General features: G+C 42.9%; 1 protein-coding gene across 3 annotated transcripts in view; it reads right to left on the bottom strand.

Moving 5' to 3' along the window:
• LDB2 (LIM domain binding 2) overlaps positions 1-15075 on the bottom strand; it is a 346526-nt gene that overhangs the window by 330381 nt on the left and 1070 nt on the right. The gene's annotated exons all lie outside the window — the stretch shown is intronic.

Below are 15075 nucleotides of genomic sequence, written 5' to 3'. Positions count from 1 at the left end.
GCTCCAGGACGTACATTTGCGTCCTGCAGCGTCGGTATGTATGAAAAGAGATCGCGAGGCGAACCCTCTTCAAACAGCACGTGCGTCAGCTGTTCATTACAGCTGACACCCGCGGCGATAGCTGCAATTGGCTGTGCAGCCAATCGCGGCTATTAACCCTTTAAATGCCACTGTCAATTCTGACAGCAGCATTTAAATCGCCCAAACTTATGGTCTCCCCGCGATGAGATCGCAGGAAGACGTGCGGGTTTCATGGCTGCTGGGGGCCTTCTGAAAGGCCCCAGGCCTGTCTTAGCTGACTGCCTATCAAGCCATTCCCGTGGGGTGGCTTGATAGACTGCCTGTCAGATTGCAGTATGATGTAATGCTATAGCATTACATCATACTGCAGAAGCAATCAAAGCATCGCTAGCTGTGGTCCCCCCTGGAAACGAAAGAAAAAAAATGTAAAATAAATAAAGCTTTACCAATTGTGAAAAAAAAGTATTAAAAGTTTAAATCACTCCCCTTTTGCCATATCTATAACAAAAAAAATCTAACTCATAGAACAAAAATACATATTTGGTATCGCCGCTTCTGTAAAAGTCCGCTCTATCACAGTAGTGAATTATTTACCATGCAAGGTGAACGTCATCCGAAAAAAAAAAAAAAGGAATGCCAGACATGCACTTTTGCAGTCACCCTGTCTCCCAGAAAAAATGCAATAAAAAGTGTTCAAAAAGTCGTATGTATTCCAAAATAGCACCAATGTAAACTACAGGAAGTCTCGCAAAAAATGAGCTCTCGCACAAGTACATCAAAGAAAAAATAAAGTTATTGCGTGCAGAAGATGGCGACAGAAAATACTAAAGAAAAATTGAATGTCTTTGAAAAAAAATAAAACTAGTACAGCAAAAAAAAACCTATATAAGTTTGCTATCGTAGTAATCGTACTGACTGATAGAATACAATTATCATGTCATTTTTTTTTGCAGTTTGTGCACCGTAGAAACAAGGCACACTGAAAGACGGTGGAATGTCATTTTTTTTATTTTACTTCAATTAGAATATTTTTAAAGTTTTTTAATACATTATATGGTACATTAAATAGTACCATTGAAAAATACAACTCGTACCGCCAAAAACAAGCCCTCATACAGCGACGTTGATGGTCAAATAAAGGAGTTACGAGAAAAAAACGAAAATGGGAAAAAAAAGGGCTGCGTCATTAAGGGGTTAAACTGTGAGGATCTGAGGTTTCTACATTCCTGGCAGTTAGAGCAGGAGCCTGGCTATCAGTAGTCAGCCAAGCTACCACCTTAAAAAGATATATGTGCACGTTTTAAGCCTATTTGTGAGGTCAGTAAAAAGGCATATTGTGGTCATGAAAGGGTTAAAGGTTTCTCCTTTGAGTACTTAACACATTGATGCTAGTAGGAAAATGAATCCCATATAAAAAAAAGCCCCAATACTCTCTGCTGCCATGCTGCTCCCCTATTGCCAGCTCTGGTTTTCCGGTATTCTGTATACTTTGGCCACGGCGGTCACATGGTTGTTTACCCACGTTAAAACTGCTACTAACAGGATGCCCAAACAGGGGCCATCATCAGTGGCATTCTGTAAACCTGCCGGGGCTTCCGCATTTGATGGCACTCCACCACTAGTTTTGAACACATGGGGCCCAAAACCATGTACAAAAATTAGGTTTGGAACTCCTTTAAACCTCACTTTGCTACATTGGTACACAGCACAAAGTCCGAATGCACATGACCAGGACGGATTCCTTATGTGGGATCCCGCAGCGGAATCTGACCCTTTACCATGATGGCGACCCCCCTGTACCAGTCCACAGTCTTCTCTATCTGTATGTGCAGTGCAGACAATGCCATGCCACCACCAGGCGATGACGCGGAATCTGCGACCATTCTGCAATGTCTTTGCGAGAAGGCCGCAGATCGGATGGCTTCCATTGACTTTAATGGAAGTTGTCTGCGCAGAATCCACACTGGAGTAGAACATGCTGCGATTTTTCCTCCGCGAGTGGAAAATTACAATTGATTTTCACTCGTGGACAGGAAAAAGCGATTTTCAATAGCATGTTTATGGGCAGAATTTGCTGCAGGGTGCGAGGGCGGGCGCCCGCTCCGGATCCGTGTGCATTCAGCCAAACTCAGATGTTTATTCCCTTTCCTCCTCTCTCATCTTCTTCATTGGGCTAATAAAGGAAACTTGTATATAACAATATTCTTCTTGCAAATGTAAATTCCTCCCCATATTCACTTTCTCAGTTACTTCCCTATAACCTGCAGTCATTAACATAATAGACTCTGTTTCTTGTTAATCAGCCATTTCGGCTTATAGGTTTATAAGGATCTTATTTTTGCACCAGTCGTTTGTAGACTCCTGTTTACTGACCTCTAATTGGCAACAATAAGATCACATTACATTTTCTCTCGATATACACTATTACAATATGACTACCCCATGCTGAGACTGGATGCAGCACGGAGATACTGGCTCCAGCATCAGGCCCGACTCACACCACAGGGTCGGATTCTGCATGCGTGAGGCCTGAAGTGGGTTCCGGCTTTGAGTCCGGCTGGTGACCCTGCATACATCACTTACCTGTATTGCGGATGACCATGAGTGTGAAGGAAAAATCGAAAATACAGGCCCGCGTTTTACCGCAGATTTTCCGCAGATCGCAGAATCCGCAATTCAAGTCCAGTCCTGTGAGACCGGCCTTACTCACAGTTTAAAGATCTAGCCTGAAGGGGACTATGTAGTATTGAGTCTCAACCTACAGGGATGGACTTGCCAGGATGATCCTCTGATCACATACAGGTATAGCAAAGATTAATGAGATGATAACGTACTGCAACAATTTATCTTCTTGTAACACAACTAAAGCCATTGAAAAGCTATTGAAAGGGCAAATAAACTGCGGCACAGAACTTTTTCTTAATGTGTAAAGGGTCAAGTAAACTTTGATAGATCTGTACAACTTCACTCCATTCACTAGTGATATGAATATGGATGGATGACTAATCTAGCAAAGATGCTTACAGAAATAATCTCTCGCTCTCTTCACATCTGTGTCAGTCATCTGTGGCAGATTCTGCTAGACTTAGCAGGACGAATAGCACTAAACACAGATACCACAATGGACCCCTTTGGACCCCATTGTAAGTCAACTGGTCAACTGGCAACATTGGTATCCCTTGTAAAACAGATATAGCAATGCATTGTTTTCTGTTCTAAGCCAATCACAATGTAACTGTGATCACAACCCAACTAGGATTTTTAGTTTTTTTTTACAATCCCATCATGCCTCAGGTTTGAGCATCAATTCTCTTTAAACAGGGAAGTATTTTCTGCATCTATATAGTAGTCATACATTAACCAGACTACACTAATTACATATTGTGTTGAATGCGCTTATAGGAATAGTAAACCTGCTTGTTGATGGTTTCCTGATAGCAACAGGCACATTTATTATATTTTATACAGCTATAATAATACAATAAAAATATCAGTTGCTACTTGGAGACCATAAAAAACAGTGAAGTGGGGTTAACTTGGCATTACTACCATAAAGCATTAAAAAACCTCTATGCTGAATTATATGTAAACACCATCATAAAGCATTGTGTCGTTGCGCTTCCGCAATGTGTTACTGCATAGGGAAGATGGGATTTGGTTGTCATTTTTGCAGCAGGTATAGTTAAAGGGGTTGTCCCGCGGCAGCAAGTGGGTCTATACACTTCTGTATGGCCATATTAATGCACTTTGTAATATACATCGTGCATTAAATATGAGCCATACAGAAGTTATTCATTTACCTGCTCCGTTGCTGGCGTCCCCGTCTCCATGGCTCCGTCTAATTTCAGCGTCTAATCGCCCGATTAGACGCGCTTGCGCAGATGGGTCTTTTCCCTTCGGCTCGGCAGCAGCGGCGTTCTGGCTCCGCCCCCTTCTACGCGTCATCGCGTAGCTCAGCCCTGTCACATGTGCCGATTCCAGCCAATCAGGAGGCTGGAATCGGCACACGTCATGGGGCTGAGCTACGCGATGACGCGTAGAAGGGGGCGGAGCCAGAACGCCGCTGCTGCCGAGCCGAAGGGAAAAGACCCATCTGCGCAAGCGCGTCTAATCGGGCGATTAGACGCTGAAATTAGACGGCACCATGGCGACGGGGACGCTAGCAACGGAGCAGGTAAGTGAATAACTTCTGTATGGTTCATATTTAATGCACGATGTATATTACAAAGTGCATTAATATGGCCATACAGAAGTGCATAACCCCACTTGCTATCGCGGGACAACCCCTTTAAGTTTAACTTGACACTTAACATGTTAAATAAACGGTGGTGTAGAAGTTTTTCTGGACTTTTCAATAGCTTTTTAATGGCTGCTGTTGTGTTAAGATTGTGTTAACGTGTTCTAGCAAGTTATCAACCTAGGGTTACATTTTGCTACATTCTGCAAAAACTGTGAATCTGGTTTGTCAGCAAGTCAACTCATGAGAATATCAGAATGTGCTATCTCTGCTTTTGCCTAGGACTATAGGCCCACCTACTGCACTGCCTTGATGTACACTATAAAATGTAAGGCGTTAAAGGGATTAGTCTGGGAGGGAAAAAAAACATTTGAAATAGGCTAAGGATAGTGGAATAGCATAAAAAGCCATACTTGCCTCCTCTAATCCTCGGCCGCCCCTGATGCACCAATGGCTGGTCCCCAACTGGTCTTCACTTATGGCTGCAGGAGCAATGACGTCCTGACAAAGGGCTGCGGCTAGTCACCACCCAAAGTGAGCCAATTATTGTTCTTGGTGTCAGTGAGGCCATCTCTGGCTTCTCACAGGTGTTAGTGAAGACCGGTGGGAGACCAGGCACCAGAAGCAGCAGAGAATCAGGTTAGGTGAGTGGTTTTTATGTTGTTACACCCCCCTAGGTCTGTTTGAAATGTTTTTTCCCCTCTGGATAGCCTTTTTAATTAATAAATTCAACAATCCTTCATAGCTGACTCCGAATAATAGTCTATATTAAAGAGTATACATACCATAGGGGCAGTTCATGCAGTAGATTTTTATTGTACATGAAAAAGTAGGGCACAGGTCCTTCTTCATGCAAGCACTCCCTCTCCAGAAGTACCACAATATTACAAACAATTACAACAAATTTACCTTCAACATAGGAAAAGAAGGGAAAGAGTCGAGTATTATATAGAAGGTGCAAGAAAAAGATGTGTGGCATGTCCTATAGAGGAATGGAACAATGCCTCTACAGCGCCACCTATTGGAAGGCAACATTTATATGCAAGTCTTGTAACAATGTAACAATGACTGGAAATATAAACCAAAGCCAAAATCTTCTCCAGAAGGAAAGGTTCACCATATGCAGTCAGACTGTTTCGGGGTTTTTGCCCGTCATCAGTGTGTAGGTTGTTGGCTGGCTGGGTGAGAGACCTATAGACATAGAGGGGTATAGTTTCTTCTTAGGGAGGTCTATTATCCTCACCCAGCCAAGCCAGCAACCTGCTGCACAGTGGGACAAAAAAAAACAAAACAGCTATCTGTACATAGGTATCTTTTATCGCTTCCTTCTGGAGAAGAGTCTGGCTTTGACTTATATTCCCAGTCATTGTTACAAGGCTTCTTAAAAGGTCTGACATTGACTTACAGGAATGATGCCTTCCAATAGGTGGCGCTGTAGAAGCATCGTTCCTTCTTGCCATTTGAATATATTTCCCAGAAGAGCATATACGGCCTCATGAGTCTCCTCACACCTTCAAGGTTCTCTCCCTAAGGAGAAACCATACCTTTCCTAGTCTATAGAGAAATGTGACCCAACAAACAGAGGGGTGTATATTCACCCTATCCTCGACAGCGATGTCTCATTTACCAAGAACAGTTACTGCCAATATTATATAATCAATTGGGTGTAACAAAAGTCAAATCAGTGGTCCTTATGTCTATAGATTTTATGTTCGGAGCATGGGACGGATGGAGCCAACATATTCCACGGCCCTGTGTACACAGTGTAATCACTCACGTCAGTTCCTGTCCCCAATGGGACAATCTAATTTCCCAATCCCAGACATATCGCATTGGAATAGCAATTCTGACATTCTGGATGATAAAAGCTTCTACAGTATATTCACCATCTATATTAAATTGTGTCCTAGAAGCTCCTGTTGGATGTGTTTTTCTTAACAGAAAACTAATTTGCCCCCTGTGCTTCAGTATAATACACTGTGTACAGTTCCTTCTGATACACAATTTATTATTTGGAAGAAAGACTGAAGCCTAAAACTGGGGCAAAATCAACCAGCAAATCCAGTAGACTCTACACTATATCTCTTGTGTATTGTTGTATTTTTTATTATATATTGTCGATATGTATTGATTTATCATCAAGTCCAATGGAATGTAGACCCATAAAATTCCACAGGCAAGCACAGTGACACCTAGTGGTAAATCATAAGAAGGACACTCAAATAATACATGGGGCAGACCTGTCCCATATCGCCTAAGTGAGTTAATTGGGACATTTGTTTTCTATGACAAGATATAGACATGTTCTTGTTGTACTTGAGTTACTATTACTTAGTATAGCTGTGAGTAGTAAGGGATCCAGAAAAGTGTCCAACAGGCATAAAAAAGCAAGAAATATCCATGTCGCAGACATCCAGGAGTCGCTGTAGTTTTATAACTTCATATGGGGCTACTTTTAACACAATATTAACTAGTGAATTCCTTAAAAGGGGTTTCCCATGCAAATACTATTGATGACCTGTCCTCAGGATAGGTTATCAAAGGTGGTCATCTGGGTTCTGCTGCTCGAGACCCCTGGGAATCAGCTGATTGGGCACCTGCCGCCAGCATCACAATACACAGGGTATGGAGTGGAAGCAGTTGGCTCTGACCCCTGTGTCGTGGGCGACCCTGGAAATTGCAGGTATAGACCTATTAAAATCAATATTAGCTGTACCTGCAATTACAAGTGCTGGCCACTATGCAGGAGTCGGAGCCAAGTACTTCTGTTCGACCCCAGTGTATTGCGGTGCTGACACCTGATCAGCTGATCAGCCCGGGTCCCAAGTCGTTGACCCCAGCTGATCAACTATTGATGACTTATCCTGATAGGTCATCAATAGTATTAGTGTGAAATACCCCTTTAAGTAGTGATACCCTAATGTGCACTGTTAGAATTTGTGTCTATGAAAGCAGAAACCTCTTGCTACCTACAAGCATTCGTGTTCCATTCGTCTTTTGGTCTTTTCTGTATGTGACTGCTAATATTTTCAAAATATTACAGAATCTGTAAAAATTGCTACCAAATGAAGAATTTAATGCAGGGCTGCGGGGAATTTCAGATTCCAGGCATTTTTCCTGACAATCTGTCAACTTACTTTATGAACGGCATTAGAGTCAAAAATTAATCCATCTGCCCCACTTCTTCTAACCCTGTGGTAGATTCAAGCACCCGGAAAGCTGACAGGAGTAATTCCAATACTATTATGTTCTGGAAGTAAGGTTATAGTGCGTATCACAATACTGTCTTAAAGGGAAACCGCCGCGTCCTATAAGCATTATAAACTAGGCTATAGTGCTCATAGGACAGGGAACAAGGAGTCCGGGGTGGACTTTGTAAATTTACCAGGCTCCTCGATCCACTGAGTGCCGACTTCTCAAGGTGACAGTGCAGGAATGGGGAGCCTGATATAGATAGGTACATCTCACACTCCTCGTTGACGATCCTATAAGTACCATAACGTAGCATATGGTGCTTACAGGACATGGCAGGTTCCCTTTAAGGACTCTTTCACACCATGTTGGTTTTTTTTTAAAGACTACTGCGGTTTTTGATACATTTTTCTCAGCCAAAGCCAGAAGGGGATCCAACAAGACAGAATATGAGACTGGGTTTTTCTCTGTATCCACACTTACTGCCCTGAGGTTCAGTCTAAATAGTTGAAAATGGTATTCCGCCTGAACAGAACCATAGATTGCAAACTTTGGTCTAAGTTTGACCCAGTTTCTGTTCCTTTCTTTTATTTTTGGAGGACGGAATAGTGTAGAATACAGTAGTACAGAAATGTAGACCGCTTTCTCATGCATATACTTTTTTAGGTTATTTTTCCACTTATTGTCCTGTTTGGTTTTAGTGTAGAAACTGCCAAAAAGTAGGATGACTTTGTTTGTAACAGTCTATAATTATTTATTAAAATTCTAATTACCCTCTCAGACAACTTGGCTCCCTTAACTGGTCTGATAAAACTGTCAATATACTATCCATAGATAACATTTACATTGGTTAGTCCTGCGTTGATGAGCAGGACTGTAGTGAGAATTAAAGAGGTTGTCCAATGAGATTTAGTAACATGGAAATATCCTAGTTTACGCACTCAGCTATCTCCAGCAGTCGCACTGAAATAAGTGGAGCAGTGGTACACAACGACTGCAGTATTCACTACGGGATGCTCCGGACCCCAGTTCTCCAGATAGAAATGACCCCACTGATCAGCAAATTATTCCCTTTGCTGTGGATAGGGGATATCTTAATTTTATGGGAGAACTGCTTCAAAGGGGTTCGCTTTTTGTTAGACGTGAGATAAACTAATCACGAGATATCCCACTACTTGAGCCCTCAGCGATCAGTTGTAATCTGCAAGGTGAACCTGCCAACACGTGTTTAACTTCTCTACAATGCCTCCACAGGGTAAATGAAGTATTACACATTAAAATTAAAGGACTTTGTATGTCCAGGGCCCTTTAGACGCAACAATTTTCGCTGAAAATTCGCTTAAAAGTTGTTTTTTGAGCGATAACCATTGCGTTTTAATGCGCGGACATCGTGCAGTTTTCGTGCATGATTCGTTCCTCGCTCAATTCTAAGTTTCTAGAACTAAGTGATGAACTCTTATCAGCGGTGAAGACTGTTATTACAGTTGGCAGCACTGATAATATTCTTTCAGCTTGTGTCCCGCAGGTAGTTCACAGCGGGACACGAGCTGTAGGCGCGGAGAACAATGCAGCTGTTTGCTTATGCAAAATAGCTGTATTGTTCGCCCAGTGATAGCGGCGATGTCCCGCTCCTCCTGCATAGCTCTTTAGTAGCTACTTAGTTTGAGTGACAGTTTTGAGCGATCATCTTTGCATAGTCTATAGTAATTATCGTTTGAGCGAATTTTGAGTGATCATCTATCAGTGTAAATGGGGTCCTATACACCAACAACATCCTGCTGCTCTCCATTCTGGTTAACAGTTGATGGTACCAGATACAGAAGCCCTTCTGTATTAAGCCATAATGTTACTAGAGTGTGTGCTATAAACTAGACCCCCATTCACAATAGGACATCATTACACAGCACTCAATGTACTGGAGGCACATTATCAGGATTACAGATCAGTCAACAGCAGCTTATTTACAGTTGCCCAGGAGTAACTGCAGAATGTCTTCCCCAACATAACAAAAGAGGAAAGGAAATGCAGATTTAGTACAATGATGTTAGAGTTTACGTTCGTTGGTTATATAAGGTGGAGCTTATGTTTGATACCATTATTTTTATGCATTGTGTAGTACATAGGTTTATAAAGTGAGTGAGGAGTAAACCCCCTCACTCTTGGGAGGATACTATTGAGTAGCTGCCCAAGTAGACGGACCACAGAGGGATCATCTGAAACCATTAGTATAAGCATTCCAGGGTGCTCTACATTACTGTGTGTATGGACTGAACATCCTGAAACACATAATGTGTAGAGATGAGCGAGCGTCCTTGCTAAGGCAAATTACTCGAGCGAGTATTGCCATTTTCGAGTACATGCCCGCTCGTGCCAAAAGATTCGGGGGCCGCTGGAGGTGAGCTGTGAGTTGCAGGAGTGAGCATGGGGGAGCAGTGGGAAGAGAGAGAGAGATCTCCCCCCCCCCCCCCCCCCCCCGTTCCTCCACGCTTTCCCCTGCCGCCCCCCGAATCTTTTGAGACGAGCGGGCATGTACTCGAAAATGGCAATACTCGCTCAAGTAATTAGCCTTAGCGAGTACGCTCGCTCATCTCTAATAATGTGTTTTGGACTATAACTTGAGGACTGTCTGCTGCTTATAGAAGATTATATCAGTAAGGTCACTATTGATTATACTGATTCTTGGCAGACTTCAGTAGTATAGATTGCAAAATTTTGAGACTGTGCAGAGAAATGATGACATCTGTAGGGCCAGGAGCTCACCTTTTATCCAATCAGACCCCACTTGATTATGATCACTTGTTTTGGATTGAAACCAATAAAACAAATCAGAATGATACAAGTCGCGTTGTGCTCACACGCTGCCGTCATATCGTGGTTTTTGACTCAATTTTTATAAAATTGAGAATAAAATTTCTGTGCTTTAGTAAAGCCTTTTTTATTCTTACAGTGGTGCTGTAACAAAAAATGCAATCGCATTTCCCCATATTTCCCAATCAAGAAGTAACATAGTATGTTAGGCTAAAAAAAGACAAATCTCCATCCAGTTCAGTCTGTTTCCACCTCCTTTGTTGTTCCGGAGGAAGGAAAAAAAAACCAATGAGGCAGAACCCCGTTTATCCCTAATTTTGGGGGAGAAAATTCCTTCCTGACTCCATAATGGCACTGAGAATAATCCCTGGGTCAACATATGACTGCTTGATGTGAAAATCAGAATTCTGCATGCGGATCTTGCCTATTGACAGAGCTAAATGCATGTGCGGATCTGTGCAAAAACCGTGGCAGAAAGCGGCAGATTTTGACACCGTTTTTTAAGTCAAACTCAAATCCTCGCTGCATTGAAAAGGGTGAAGTCCGCAGTGAAAACCAAAAACAAATCCACAGCACGACTCATATGCCACGTATTTGAAAATGTGCAAAAAATGTCTGCAGCATGTGGATGAAATCTGCCAAATCTCGTTCACTTGTCTGCTACTGTAATCCACTGTGGATTTTACCTGCGCAGATCAGCAGGTAAAATCCTCAGCGTTTCCGACTCGTGTGGATTTACCCTTATGACTGCATGTGAATATATTCTAAATATGTACGATACCATAATAAGTCACTCTAACCGCCCCCCATAACATCAGTGTGTCAGTAGGACACTTCTGCTCGAGCCTGCGGTCCGGGTACCATGTACCATTTTAACAGTAGAATACAATAAGCTATTTCGATTTTTCTTCAGTACTTGTACAGTTTTTCCTCTCTTTGTATCAGTGGGTCGGTGTCGCTGCCCACAGCTCATGATATGCGTATTCCAGCTTTGGGTAAAGTTACTTTTATAGGTAACTCCGCAAGATGAAAATGTTCTTCAAAATACACGCAAAATAATGAATGTTTAACCATTGAAGTATCCACTGTGTGGAAACAATTAGAACTTGAAGAGAATCTTCATGTGATGAGAGAACAACTTCTTTTATCACACATGTATACTATAGTATATGCCTGCTTCGACAACTGTATGCCAGGGCATGCCACTAGCACTGGCGTTTGCGTCAGAAGCCATCTGTGTCCAAGACTGCAGCAGCCTTCCTTATAAAGTATCTCCAGTTTCTGACCCACTGGACCGGTTTACATAACTTATGGATTCCTCTAACTAGTAGTCCTGGTATATAAGCAATGGTCATGTGGGTTATGGTCAGCTTCTTTCTCCCTTTACCTATTGCCTAGAAATACTTGTTCAGTGCTATCTTTATAGTTATACATTGCTGTACAAACTACAAGGCTTTGTTGAGTGTTATCCTATACACTCCTTGTCAAAAAAAATCCAGCACCCAGAAGAAGTTGTCGTTTTACTGCAAAACTGGGCATGCGGGTATATCTCAGGCAGATATGCAAACGATTAGAGTTGTGGGGTGATTACATGAACAGTCTTGTCACCTGAGGCCCTTAAAGGAGTTATACCGTTAGCCTATAAAAAGGCTCTGAGGCTACTCAGAAGTGACCTCTTCTTCCGTTTGTGTAGAGTTTGATGACCCCTAGACGCCTCTACGACGCAGAGAATAGATTTTACCCCGTTACCAGAGTTTGAGAGGGGCGCATTATTGGGATGTGAGAAGCTGAATGGCCGTATCGATTTGCCCACCAACTGGGCCGTTCTGACCAGACTGTTAGGAGATGTTGGGACCAGTGGATGTGTGACACCACGCACACAAGGTGACCATACTTGGGATACCCTCAACAGACCATCAGTAGAGAGGATCACCTAATCATACAACTAACACAAGCAGCTCCAACTGTTTTGTTGTCCATCACTGAGAGACAGGTGGCACCATAATTACATGGCCGTGTCTGTCAAAATTATTTCCAGGCGCTTGGCTAAAGGACATTTGGTTTCATGGTGCCAATTACATCTACTGCCTTTGACACCCACCATTGCCTCCATCTGCAGTGGTGTTATGAACTACATGCTAAGGTGTGGAACTGGATTGTCATCAGCAACGAATCCAGGTTTAGTTTGGGCACTGATGATGGCCCTTTCTGAAGCGGCACACTGCCCCCCCTGCTGATGTGTTGGTCTGGGGGCCATCACATACGACAGTCGGTCACCCCTAGTAGTGGTACGAGGGACAATGACAGCTCAGTGATATGTTCAGGACATCCTGCAGCCACATGTGTTTCTCTCATGGTGGCTTCCAAGAGGCATTTTCCTGCAGGTTAATGCTTGATCGCACACACAAGGGTATCACAGGAATGTCTCCACAATATTGTCACATTACCATGGCTGCCCGGTCACCAGATTTATCGCCAATAGAACATGTATGGAACCATCTGGGATGCCAACTTTGACATCCTATGGGTTTGCATGATCAAGAGGCTCAGTTACTGCAAATGTGGACCAATATTCTGCAGAGTCCCATAGGGAAACTCTATGCCTCCATGCCCACCAGCATCACATCTTGTATCCAAGCTAGAGGCAGTACAGCAGGGTACAAGAGCCTCCATGTCTACCAATATCACATCTTTCATCCACATTAGAGGTGATACAACAGGGTACTAGAGTCTCCATGTCTACCAATATCACATCTTGCATCCACATTAGAGGTGGTACAACAGGATACTAGAGTCTCCATGTCTACCAATATCACATCTTGCATCCACATTAGAGGTGGTACAACAGGGTACTAGAGTCTCCATGCCCACTCATATCACATCTTGTATCCAAGCTAAAGGCGGTACAACAGGGTACTAGAGCCTCGATGCCTGCCCGTATCACATCTTGTATCCAAGCTAGAGGTGGTACAAAAAGGTACTGGAGTCTCCATGCCTGCCCGTATCACATCTTGTATTCAAGCAAGAGGTGGTGCAACAGGGTACTAGAGCCTCCATGTCCACCCGTGTCACATCTTGTATCCAAGCTAGAGGTGGTACAACAGGGTACTAGAGCCTCCATGCCCACTTGCATGACATTTTGTATCCAAGGTAGAGGTGGTACAACAGGGTACTAGAGCCTCAATGCCCAACCATATCACATCTTGTAGCCAAGCTATAGGCGGTACAACAGGGTATAATAGCTTAAATGCCTACCTGTATCACATCTTGTTTCCAAGCTAGAGGTGGTACAACAGGGTACTAGAGCCTCTATGCCCGCCCGTATCCCATTTTGAATCCAAGCTAGAGGGGGTACAACAGGGTACTTGAGCCTCCATGCCTGCTGTATCACATCTTATATCCAAGCTAGAGGTGATATAACAGGGTACTAGAGCCTACATGCCCACCCGTATTACATCTTGTATCCAAGCTAGAAGCAGTACAACAGGGTACTAGAGCCTCCATGCCTGCCCGTATCACATCTGGTATCCAAGCTAGAGGTGGTACAACAGGGTACTGGAGCCTCCATGCCCGCATGTATCACATCTTGTATCCAAGCTAGAGGCGGTACAACAGGGTACTAGAGCCTCCATGCTCACCTGTATCACATCTTACATCCACGCTAGAGGCGGTACAGCAGGGTACTAGAGCCTCCATGTCCCCTTATTACATCTTGTATCCAAGCTAGAGGCGGTACAACAGGGTACTAGATCCTCCATGCCCGCATGTATCACATCTAGTATCCAAGCTAGAGGTGGTACAACAGGGTACTGGAGTCTCCATGCCTGCATGTATCACATCTTGTATCCAAGCTAGAGGCGGTACAACAGGGTACTAGAGCCTCCATGCCCGCATGTATCACATCTTGTATCCAAGCTAGAGGCGGTACAACAGGGTACTAGAGCCTCCATGCCCGCATGTATCACATCTTGTATCCAAGCTAGAGGCGGTACAACAGGGTACTAGAGCCTCCATGCCCGCATGTATCACATCTTGTATCCAAGCTAGAGGCGGTACAACAGGGTACTAGAGCCTCCCTTCATGTGTTCACTTTTCTGCAATAAATTCTCCTTTTGCTCTGATATTGTAATCATTTACATCAACGTTACAATCACACAGAAAAAGTTTCATTTGATTCCAACAACTCCTTCTAGGGGAGGGATTTTTTTTGACAATGAGTGTACTATGCACGTGTCTTAAGGAGGCAGATACATATATATACTACATGTGCACATATGCATCCCTATGTATAAATAAAGACATGCTGTTTTAGGCATTCCTTTAACCTATAAAGAGATTTCTGAAATCCTACCTGCTCTGGTTATAGATGTAGCAGAGCTCAGTTTGTCATATGCTATAACTTGAACATTTTGTGTAATCTTTATAGAGTACTTAAGGGAAAGGACGGCAAAGAATAAACCATTGAATGACAATTTCAGCTCTGCTACATATCTACTTACTAGTACTGAGATAATTGGGTGCTAGTAGCTCTTGTTTTGCGATACAACCCTACATAATGTGTTTTCCTATGGAAGTTCTGTGTGTTTATATAATATTGTAACAAAGTATATGTCATGGTTACTGCAATCATAATATAAATGGTGAGTGCGATAATAAAGGGTGATATATACTAAGTAAGATATTATGACAAAAGACATATTCAGCTCCAATAGATCTGTACTTATTTTATTACCTATATATATATCGCCATAAACTTTCATATGATTAACACATAGCGTATAACTGTACACATGCGATGATACTTGAAAGGGTTACAG

This window comes from Eleutherodactylus coqui, chromosome 7 (assembly GCF_035609145.1).
Source record: "Eleutherodactylus coqui strain aEleCoq1 chromosome 7, aEleCoq1.hap1, whole genome shotgun sequence".
Taxonomy (NCBI): Eukaryota; Metazoa; Chordata; class Amphibia; order Anura; family Eleutherodactylidae; genus Eleutherodactylus; species Eleutherodactylus coqui.
This window is presented reverse-complemented; position numbering and strand designations above follow the sequence as displayed.